Genomic DNA, 11,278 nt, shown 5'->3' with positions numbered 1-11,278 from the left:
TGACGAATCGGGGACTCCGAGTGCTCCTCACACAGAGTGGTTCAAATCTGACTTGATCAAACTTTGTGATGTAGCATGAATAGAGTTTGAGACGAGGAAAACATAGATAGCTAGATGGAGTTCTTAGGCATTCTTGTCCATCCATTTGGCAAAAGGGAAAAAGCCAAACAATCAAAGCAACAAATGGATGTCCTCGAATGAGAGAAATATGCATCCAACATGCTCACACAATAAAATGGCAAATGAAATATGTGACAAAGCATGCACAGACACTCTAGCATCTATCAAGCAATTGGCGATGACTAGGTCATCTATATATGAGTATATTGACTTAGGAGTCAAATGAGAACATTTGATCATAGGTCATACTCATTGTTTAAGCACAAGTGGGGTTACCACTTTTACATAAAGCATTGTTGTGCTCACACCATTAGAGTTGCTTTAGCTCAGTTTTAGAGTAAAGCTCCCCTAGATGTGATGTCCCCCCAAAGAGGGATGAACTAACCTTGGGTTTTGTCGATGATGACTTCATGTAGGTAATGAAATGTGGATGCTCAATGTTGATGTAGATCATCTGGAGCAATCCTTTGGAGTGAGTTGCACTTTCAATACCTACACGGCTTAGTCCCACAAGGAACAAGCAATGATATCCGTAGACATAGAGTGATGTATACACAAGATGATGTCCATGAAAGCATTAGGTTACCTTGTCCCTTGTCTTACCAACAAGAGAGTTTGTGACTCCTTGAACTAGTGCAAGATATGGAAGTTGTTTGCACTTGTTATTGCCAAATGATAAGAGTGATGTATGTTGGCAAAGTCACCCTCAAGAACTCTCTAGTTCTTCTTCTTCGGGATCCACACCATCTTGATGGGAATCCTTGGAGTTGTAGTCGTACTTGATGAGGTAGAACTTGATTTAGTCTTGGGAACCCACTTGACCAAGGCCTTAGGGGCTTCTTCAAATGAATCAATCTCCTCTTGAAGCTTGTCCTTGCCTTTTTGCTTGTGGTCTTGTGGTGGAAGATCATCTTGAGCTTGTGTTCCTTTGAAAGAAGTAGGATCATCCTTATCTTGTTGAGGAACAAACTTCATCTTGGGGTATTGATCTTCTTCCCACTCAACTCCATTGGCATTGAATTTTCGTTCAAAACCAACACTTGATTCTTCCGGTGCCTTCCTTGCTTGCATACAATTTCCTCAAATTGCTTACTTCTGGCAAGGCTCTTGTAAACACCTTTCTCTATAATTCCCTTCAATAAGCTATTTTCTTGCTCAAGTGTAACTTGTCTAAGAGAGTCATTAGTGAAATCAAGAGAACTACTAGAAGCAACAATATTGGATTTAGCATGATTGTTGTTACTACTAGATGAAGAATCTTTCTTGTTCTTGTTGCTAGATTTAACTTGTGGCATGTAAGTAGACAAGAGTAAATGCTTGGCAATGTAAGAAAAACTTTTCTTGCGAAGATCATCATTGATTGCTTTTAAGAACTCATGCTCTTGCTCAAGGTTGAGCTTTTCAAAGCGTAGCTTCTCATGAGTCTTTAAAAGTTCTCGATGATCTTCCAAGGTAGTTTCATGAGCTAAATTAAGAGTGTTTAGTTCTTTAGTTAGACGCTCAATCTCCTTCTTATCATCGTCATTCGTTTTGTCTTGATTAGCATGATTAATAGCAGGTTCCTCATAGTTTTCATAACTAGAGTTGTCAACAAGTAAATCATCATCTCCTAGCAAATCATCTTCATCACTATTGAAATCAACATACTCGGGGTGTGTTACCTTTGGACCTTTAGCCATGAAACATCTTCCAATTCCTTCATTTGGTGAGTCAAATATGTCGTTGGAGTTGGTTGCCACAAGTGCTAGTCCGGCAACACCTTCATCTTGAGTATATTCGGAGTCGGAGTGATAACTTCTTTCGGAGTGATGGTCGGAGTCAGAGCCGGATACCCATTCACCAACATGAGCTTGATGTCTTCGTTTTGTGTAGCTCCTTGATGACTTGTTCTTCCCCTCTGAATCCTTGCTTCTTCGAGAGGGTCTTCATTCATAACGATCATCTCTACTCCTCCTCTCTCTTGATGGTGATTCTTCTCTCCTACTTCTTCTCTTGGGAGAATCTTCTCTTCTTTTGTAGGGAGCCGTACACTCATTGGAATAGTGTCCGGGTCTTCCACAATTGTAGCAGTTACGCTCATGACTAGAAGATCTTTTGTCATTGTAGGACCTTGACTTGGAACTTCTTTCCTTGCTTCTACTCTTGTAGAACTTGTTGAAGTTCTTCACCATTAGGCTCAATTCTTCATTGAAGGTTTACCTCTCATTTGATGATGTGGGGGCATCACATGAGGCTTTGTAAGCACCACTTGACTTGTTGTGAAGCTCTTCCTTATCCTTAAGTGACATCTCATGAGCAACAATTCTTCCAATGACTTCCGTTGGCTTGAGATCTTTGTAATTGGGCATCATTTGGATCAATGTGCACATGGTATCCTATTTTCCATCCAAGGCTCTTAAGATCTTCTTGATGATGAATCTATCGGTCATCTCTTCACTTCCTAAGCCGGCAATCTCATTTGTGATGAGAGCAAGCCTAGAGTACATTTCAGCGACGCCTTCACCATCCTTCATTTTGAACTTGTCAAGTTGACTTTGAAGCACATCCAATTTGGATTCCTTGACGGAGTCGGTACCTTCGTGCATATCAATCAAAGTATCCCAAATTTCCTTTGCATTCTCAAGACGACTGATTTTGTTGAATTCTTCAGGGCACAATCCGTTGAAGAGAATATCACAAGCTTGAGCATTGTATTGCAGCATCTTCAACTCTTCCACGGTAGCTTCACGGTTCGGTTCTCTCCCATCAAAGAATTCACCTTGCAAGCCAATACACACAATAGCCCAAACGGCGGGGTTATGTCCAAGAATATGCATTTTCATCTTATGCTTCCAACTAGCAAAATTTGTACCATCAAAGTAAGGACCTCTACGGTGGTAATTTCCCTCGGTAGATGCCATACTCTCCTAGGTTGCGAAACCAAGGCTATGACCACCAAAAGCTATGGAAATCAAAGCAAATGGAGACCAAAGCTCTGATACCACTTGTAGGATCGGAAGTATGTCTAGAGGGGGGGTGATTAGACTACTTGACCAAATAAAAATCTAGCCTTTTCTCAATTTTAGTTCTTGGCAAATTTTAGCAACTTTGCACAAGTCAAGCAATCAACCTACACATGCAATTCTAAGAGTATAGCAGCAGAAAGTAAAACAATTGCATATGAAGGTAAAGGGAGGAGTTTGAGAGAGCAAATGCAATGTTGACACGGCGATTTTTATCCGTGGTTTCGATAGGTGGTGCTATCGTACATCCACGTTGATGGAGACTTCAACCCACGAAGGGTAATGGTTGCGCGAGTCCACAGAGGGCTCCACCCACGAAGGGTCCATGAAGAAGCAACCTTGTCTATCCCACCATGATCGTCACCCACGAAGGACTTGCCTCACTCAGGTAGATCTTCACGAAGTAAGCAATATCCTTGCCCTTACAAACTCCTTGGTTCAACTCCACAATCTTGACGGAGGCTCTCAAGTGACACCTAGCCAATCTAGGAGACACCACTCTCCAAGAGGTAACAAATGGTGTGTTGATGATGAACTCCTTGCTCTTGTGCTTCCAATGATAGTCTCCCCAACACTCAACTCTCTCTAATAGGATTGGATTTGGTGGAAAGAAGATTTGAGTGGAAAGCAACTTGGGGAAGGCTAGAGATCAAGATTTATGTGGTAGGAATGGAATATCTTGACCTCAACACAAGTGTAGGTGGTTCTCTCTCAGAAAATGTATGTTGGAAGTGTAGGCATGTTCTAATGGCTCTCTCCATGAATGAAGAGTGGGTGGAGGGGTATATATAGCCTCCACATAAAATCTAACCGTTACACACAGTTTACCAAACTCGGTGGGACCAAATCATGAAACTCGGTCAGACCAATTTGGTTCATAATGTGACCGTAAGGGTTTTCGGTGGGACCAACATGTCAACTTGGTGGGACCGTTGTCATTAGGGTTAGGGCATAACTTAATCTCGGTGAGACCGATTACACAAACTCGGTGAGACCGATTTTGGTAATAGACTAACCAGAGAGTTGGTCAGGCAAACTCGGTGGGACCGATTCGCTCATCTCGGTTGGATCGAAATGTTACGAAAGGGAAACAGAGAGTTTGCATTGCAATCTCGGTGGGACCGATCGCTCATCTCGATTTGAACGAAAGTTACGAAGGGAAACAGAGAGATTACAATCCCATCTCGGTGAGACCGAGATCCCTATCGGTGAGACCGAAAAGACTAGGGTTTCTGGCAGTGGCTATGTCAAGAGAACTCGGTGGCGCCGGATAGAAAGTTTCGGTAGGGACAAGTTTGACTTTTGGTTTGGGACATATGTGGATATGAGAAAGTAGTTGAGGGCTTTGGAGCATATCACTAAGCATTTTGAGCAAGAAACTCATTAAGCAACACCTCACTCCCTCTTGATAGTATTGGCTTTTCCTATGGACTCAATGTGATCTTGGATCACTAAAATGAAAAATGTAGAGTCTTGTGCTTTGAGCTTGAGCCAATCCTTTTGTCCTTGGAATTTTGAGGGGTCCACTTTTCTAATCCATTCCATGCCAATCATTGAGCTTTCCTGAAATATTTATCTTGAAATAGCATTAGCTCAATGAGCTATATGTTGTTAGGAATTACCAAAACCACCCAGGGATAGTTGCACTTTCACACATGTATCAAGTTTCCGGTTAACACAATTCTAGCATGAATAACAAACATTTATCATGATATATGGAAATATAAATAACAACTGTATTATTGCCTCTAGGGCATATTTCCTTCATTATCAATCTTGGATACTTTACATGCATTTTCATGCTATTTTATATCATTTTGGGGAACTAACTGTTAGGGAACGTAGTAATTTCAAAAAAATCCTACGCACGCGCAAGATCATGGTGATGCATAGCAACGAGAGGGGAGAGTGTTGTCTACGTACCCTCGTAGACCGGCAACAGAAGCGTTGACACAACGTAGAGGAAGTAGTCGTACATCTTCCCAATCCGACCGATCCAAGTACCGAACGTACGGCACCTTTGAGTTCTGCACACATTCAACTCGGTGATGTCCCTCGAGCTCCGATCCTGCAAAGTGTTGAGGGAGAGTTTCATCAGCACGACGGCGTGATGACGGTGATGATGTTCTACCGATGCAGGGCTTCGCCTAAGCACCGCTACGATATGACCGAGGTGGAATATGGTGGAAGGGAGCACCGCACACGGCTAAGGAACGATCACGAAGATCAACTTGTGTGTCATGGGGTGCCCCCTTGACCCTGTATATAAAGGAGGGAGAGGGGAGGTGCGGCCGGCCCAAGGGGTGCGCCTGGAGGAGTCCTACTCCCACCGGGAGTAGGACTCCCCTCTCTTGCCTTGTTGGAAAAGGAAGGGGGAAGGGAGAAAGAGGAAAGGGGGGTGTCGCCCCCCTTCCTTGTCCTATTCAGACTAGGGGGGAGGGGGCGCGCGGCCTGCCCTGGCCGGCCCTCCTCTTCTCCCTTAGAGCCCATGTAGGCCCAATAACCCCCGGGGGGTTCCGGTAACCCCCCGGTACTCCGGTAAAATCCCGATTTCACCCGGAATGTTTCCGATATCCAAATATAGGCTTCCAATATATCAATCTTTATGTCTCGACCATTTCGAGACTCCTCGTTATGTCCGTGATCACATCCAGGACACCGAACAACCTTTAGTACATCAAAACACAAAAACCCTAATTATGATCGTCACCGAATTTTAAGCGTGCGGACCCTACGGGTTCGAGAACTATGTATACATGACCAAGACACGTCTCCGGTCAAACCTTTGTCATCGGTATGTTACTTGCCCGAGATTCGATCGTCGGTATCTCAATACCTAGTTCAATCTCGTTACCGGCAAGTCTCTTTACTCGTTCCGTAATACATCATCCCGCAACTAACTTATTAGTTGCAATGCTTGCAAGGCTTGAGTGATGTGCATTACCGAGAGGGCCCAGAGATACCTCTCCGACAATCGGAGTGACAAATCCTAATCCTGAAATACGCCAACCCGACAAATACCTCCGGAGACACCTGTAGAGCACCTTTACAATCACCCAGTTACGTTGTGACGTTTGGTACCACACAAAATGTTCCTCCGGTAAACGGGAGTTGCATAATCTCATAGTCATAGGAACATATATAAGTTATGAAGAAAGCAATAGCAACAAACTAAACGATCAAGTGCTATGCTAACGGAATGGGTCATGTCAATCACATCATTCTCTAATGATGTGATCTTGTTAATCAAATGACAACTCATGTCTATGGCTAGGAAACTTAACCATCTTTGATTCAACGAGCTAGTCAAGTAGATGCATACTAGTGACATACTGTTTGTCTACGTATTCACACATGTATTATGTTTCCGGTTAATACAATTCTAGCATGAATAATAAAAAAATATCATGATATAAGGAAATAAATAATAACTTTATTATTACCTCTAGGGCATATTTCCTTCAGTCTCCCACTTGCACTAGAGTCAATAATCTAGTTCACATCGCCATGTGATTTAACATCAATAGTTCACATCACCATGTGATTAACACCCATAGTTCACATCGTCATGTGACCAACACCCAAAGGGTTTACTAGAGTCAATAATCTAGTTCACATCGCTATGTGATTAATACCCAAAGAGTACTAAGGTGTGACCAGGTTTTGCTTGTGAGGGAAGTTTAGTCAACGGGTCTGCTACATTCAGATCCATATGTATTTTGCAAATTTCTATGTCAACAATGCTCTGCATAAAGCTACTCTAGCTAATTGCTCCCACTTTCAGTATGTATCCAGATTGAGACTTTGAGTCATCTGGATCAGTGTCAAAACTTGCATTGACGTAACCCTTTACGACGAACCTTTTGTCACCTCCATAATCGAGAAACATATCCTTATTCCACTAAGGATAATTTTGACCAATGTCCAGTGATCTACTCCTAGATCACTATTGTACTCCCTTGCCAAACTCAGGGCAGGGTATACAATAGGTCTGGTACACATCATGGCATACTTTGTAGAACCTATGGCTGAGGCATAGGGAATGACTTTCATTCTCTCTCTATCTTTTGCCGTGGTCGGGTTTTGAGTCTTACTCAACTTCACACCTTGTAACACAGGCAAGAACTCCTTCTTTGATTGTTCCATTTTGAACTACTTCAAAATCTTGTCAAGGTATGTACTCATTGAAAAACTTATCAGGTGTCTTGATCTATCTCTATAGATCTTGATGCTCAATATGTAAGCAGCTTCACCGAGGTATTTCTTTGAAAAACTCCTTTCAAACATTCCTTTATGCTTTGCAGAATAATTCTACATTATCTCTGATCAACAATATGTCATTCACATATACTTATCAGAAATGTTGTAGTGCTCCCACTCACTTTCTTGTAAATACAGGCTTCATCGCAAGTCTGTATAAAACTATATGCTTTGATCAACTTATCAAAGTGTATATTCCAACTCCGAGATGCTTGCACCAGTCCATAGGTGAATCGCTGGAGCTTGCATATTTTGTTAGTACCTTTAGGATTGACAAAACCTTCTGGTTGCATCATATACAACTCTTCTTTAATAAATCCATTAAGGAATGCAGTTTTGTTTATCCATTTGCCAGATTTCATAAAATGCGGCAATTGCTAACATGATTCGGACAGACTTAAGCATAGATACGAGTGAGAAACTCTCATCGTAGTCAACACCTTAAACTTGTCGAAAACCTTTTTGCGACAATTCTAGCTTTGTAGATAGTAACACTACTATCAGCGTCCGTCTTCCTCTTGAAGATCCATTTAATCTAAATGGCTCACCGATCAATGGGCAAGTCAATCAAAGTCCATACTTTGTTCTCATACATGGATCTCATCTCAGATTTCATGGCCTCAAGCCATTTCGCGGAATCTGGGCTCATCATCGCTTCCTCATAGTTTGTAGGCTCGTCATGGTCAAGTAACATGACCTCCAGAACAGGATTACTGTACTACTCTGGTGCAGATCTCACTCTGGTTTACCTACGAGGTTCGGTAGCAACTTGATCTGAAGTTACATGATCATCATCATTAGCTTCCTCACTAATTGGTGTAGTAGTCACAGGAACATATTTCTGTGATGAACTACTTTCCAATAAGGGAGCAGGTACAGTTACCTCATCAAGTTCTACTTTCCTCCCACTCACTTCTTTCGAGAGAAACTCCTTCTCTAGAAAGGATCCATTCTCAGCAATGAATATCTTACCTTCGAATCTGTGATAGAAGGTGTACCAAACATTTTCTTTTTGGGTATCCTATGAAGACGCACTACTCCGATTTGGGTTTGAGCTTATCAGGTCGAAAGTTTTTCACATAAGCATTGCAACCTCAAACTTTAAGAAACGACAGCTTAGGTTTCTTGCCAAACCATAGTTCATACGGTGTCGTCTCAACGGATTTAGATGGTGCCTATTTAACGTGAATGCAGCTGTCTCTAATGCATAACCCCAAAACGATAGTGGTAGATCGGTAAGAGACACCATAGATCGCACCATATCTAATAAAGTACGGTTATGACGTTCGGACACACCATTACACTGTGGTGTTCCAGGTGGCGTGAGTAGTGAAACTATTTCACATTGTTTTAACTGAAGGCCAAACTCTTAACTCAAATATTTTACCTCTGCGATCATATCATAGAAACTTTTATTTTCTTGTTATGATGATTCTCCACTTCACTCTAAAATTCTTTGAACTTTTCAAATGTTTCAGACTTGTGTTTCATTAAGTAGATATACCCATATCTTCTCAAATCATCTGTGAAGGTCAGAAAATAACGATACTTGCCGTGAGCCTTAACACTCATCGGACCGCATACATCAGTATGTATTATTTCCAATAAGTCAGTTGCTCGCTCCATTGTTCCGGAGAACAGAGTCTTAGTCATCTTGCCCATGAGGCAAGGTTCGCAAGCATCAAGTGATTCATAATCAAGTGATTCCAAAAGTCTATCAGCATGGAGTTTCTTCATGCGCTTTACACCAATATGACCTAAACGGCAGTTGTAAGGGCATATTTATCCCTAAGTGTTTTGGTGATTGATGACAATACTCGTGCAGACTAATCGTGTGCCTTGAGTCCCACAGATACTTCTTCATTAGGCACAAGATGATTCGGTGCCCCTCGAAGACTAGTGAAGCCGTCGTTGTTCTACGTTTCTCTTTGGTGGAGTTGAGTCGTAGGAGAGCCGTACTATTAAGAGGGGGTCCGCGTCGGAAAGGTAGGGTGGAATCACACGTACACTTGCCCCTCCTTTCCTTGCACTTTGGAGCTACCCATCGTTATCATTGTTGTGCGAAAAACTGACGACTACTGCTGTACTTGCGGTAGTACCGCAAGTACACGCGGTAGTACCGCGACAGGACACGGTAGTACCGCCCCTCTGGCGCGGTAGTACCGCGGTACCTTGGCCTAGTGCCGCTCCAGTGCGGTAGTAGGGGCGGATGTAATTTTTTACATCCGCGCCCCTCACGGTAGTACCGCTCCTCTGGTGCGGTAGTACCGCCGCACTCTGGCCTAGTGCCGCTCCGGTGCGGTAGTAGGGGCGGATGTAATTTTTTACATCCGCGCCACCCACGGTAGTACCGCTCGTCCTGCGCGGTAGTACCGCGGGCGCTCACGGTAGTACCGCTCCTTTGGAGTTGTAGTACCGTGGCCCTTCTGCCTAGTACCGTTGCGTCGCGGTAGTAGGCGCGGATGTAATTTTTTACATCCGTGCCTACCACGGTAGTACCGCGCCTTACAGGCGGTAGTACCGCGTCGGGTTTTTGCACCACCCTAGTTTCTGCGGAAGTTGACACGGATGAAATTTATTTCGTCCGCGCCCTTCCCAGGCCGTGACCCTCCTGCCTTGCGGTAGTACCGCAAGGGGGAGCGGTAGTACCGCACCAGCGGTAGTACTGCTTCTAGCTCAGGCTTGTTCCGGCCTGTGCAGCTGCCACGGTAGTACCGTGATCACCCACGGTAGTACCGCGCGTCGTCGCGGTAGTACCGCTCCCTTAGAGCGGTAGTACCGTGAGTCGCGGGCAGAACTAGTGGATAACGGTTGGATCTTTTCCCCGACTATATAAGGGATGTCTTCTACCTCTAGTTGACTACCTCTTCCACCTCTAAGCTCCATTGTTGCTCCAAGCTCCATTTTCGCTCGATCTCTCTCCCTAGCCAATCAAACTTGTTGATTTGCTCGGGATTGGGTGACAAGGGCCCGATCTACACTTCCACCAAAGGATATTTGATTCCCCCACTTATCCCTTGCGGATCTTGTTACTCTTGGGTGTTGAGCACCCTAGACGGTTGAGGTCACCTCGAAGCCATACTCCATTGTGGTGAAGCTTCGTGGTGGTGTTGTTGTTGGGAGCCTCCGATTGTTGTGGAGATTGCCCCAACCTTGCTTGTAAAGGTTCGGTCGCCGCCTTCAACGGCACCAATAGTGGAATCACGGCATCTCGCATCGTGTGAGGGCGTGAGGAGAATACGGTGGCCCTAGTGGCTTCTTGGGGAGCATTGTGCCTCCACACCGCTCTAACGGAGACGTACTTCCCCTTAAAAGGAAGGAACTCCGGTAACACATCCTCGTCTTCACCGTCTCCACTCTTGGTTATTTCGTGCCTTTACTTTTGCAAGCTTACTTATTGTTACATCTCTTGCTTGCTTGTGTGCTAGTTGTTATTGCATCATATAGGTTGCTCACTTAGTTGCATATCTAGACAACCTATTTGTTGCGAAGTTTAATTTGGTAAAGAAAAGCTTAAAAATTGTTAGTTGCCTATTCACCCCCCCCTCTAGTCAACCATATCGATCCTTTCAATTGGTATCAGAGCCTCGTCTCTTTATTAAGGACTTCACCGTCCGAAGAGTATGGTTGACACCCACGATGGTGTGGAGGAACACTCCGGTGTGAATCCTATCTCATCTTCGGCCGAAGGGGGAACCTCGGTCTCTCGTGAGGAGTTCAATGTGGCTTTGGACACATTGAAAACCTCCATGACGGCCGAGGTTAAAAGCATGTTTAATGATTTCTTAGAGGGACTTAAACTATCTACCGCACCTATGAAAGTGGGTGATCCCACTAACAAGGTGACGGATGCTTTCTCCGATAAGGGGGAAGCTAACAATGAAAAGAGTCCTTCT

This window comes from Triticum aestivum, chromosome 2A, assembly GCF_018294505.1.
Source record: "Triticum aestivum cultivar Chinese Spring chromosome 2A, IWGSC CS RefSeq v2.1, whole genome shotgun sequence".
Lineage (NCBI taxonomy): Eukaryota > Viridiplantae > Streptophyta > Magnoliopsida > Poales > Poaceae > Triticum > Triticum aestivum.
Note: the sequence above shows the minus strand (reverse complement) of the source record.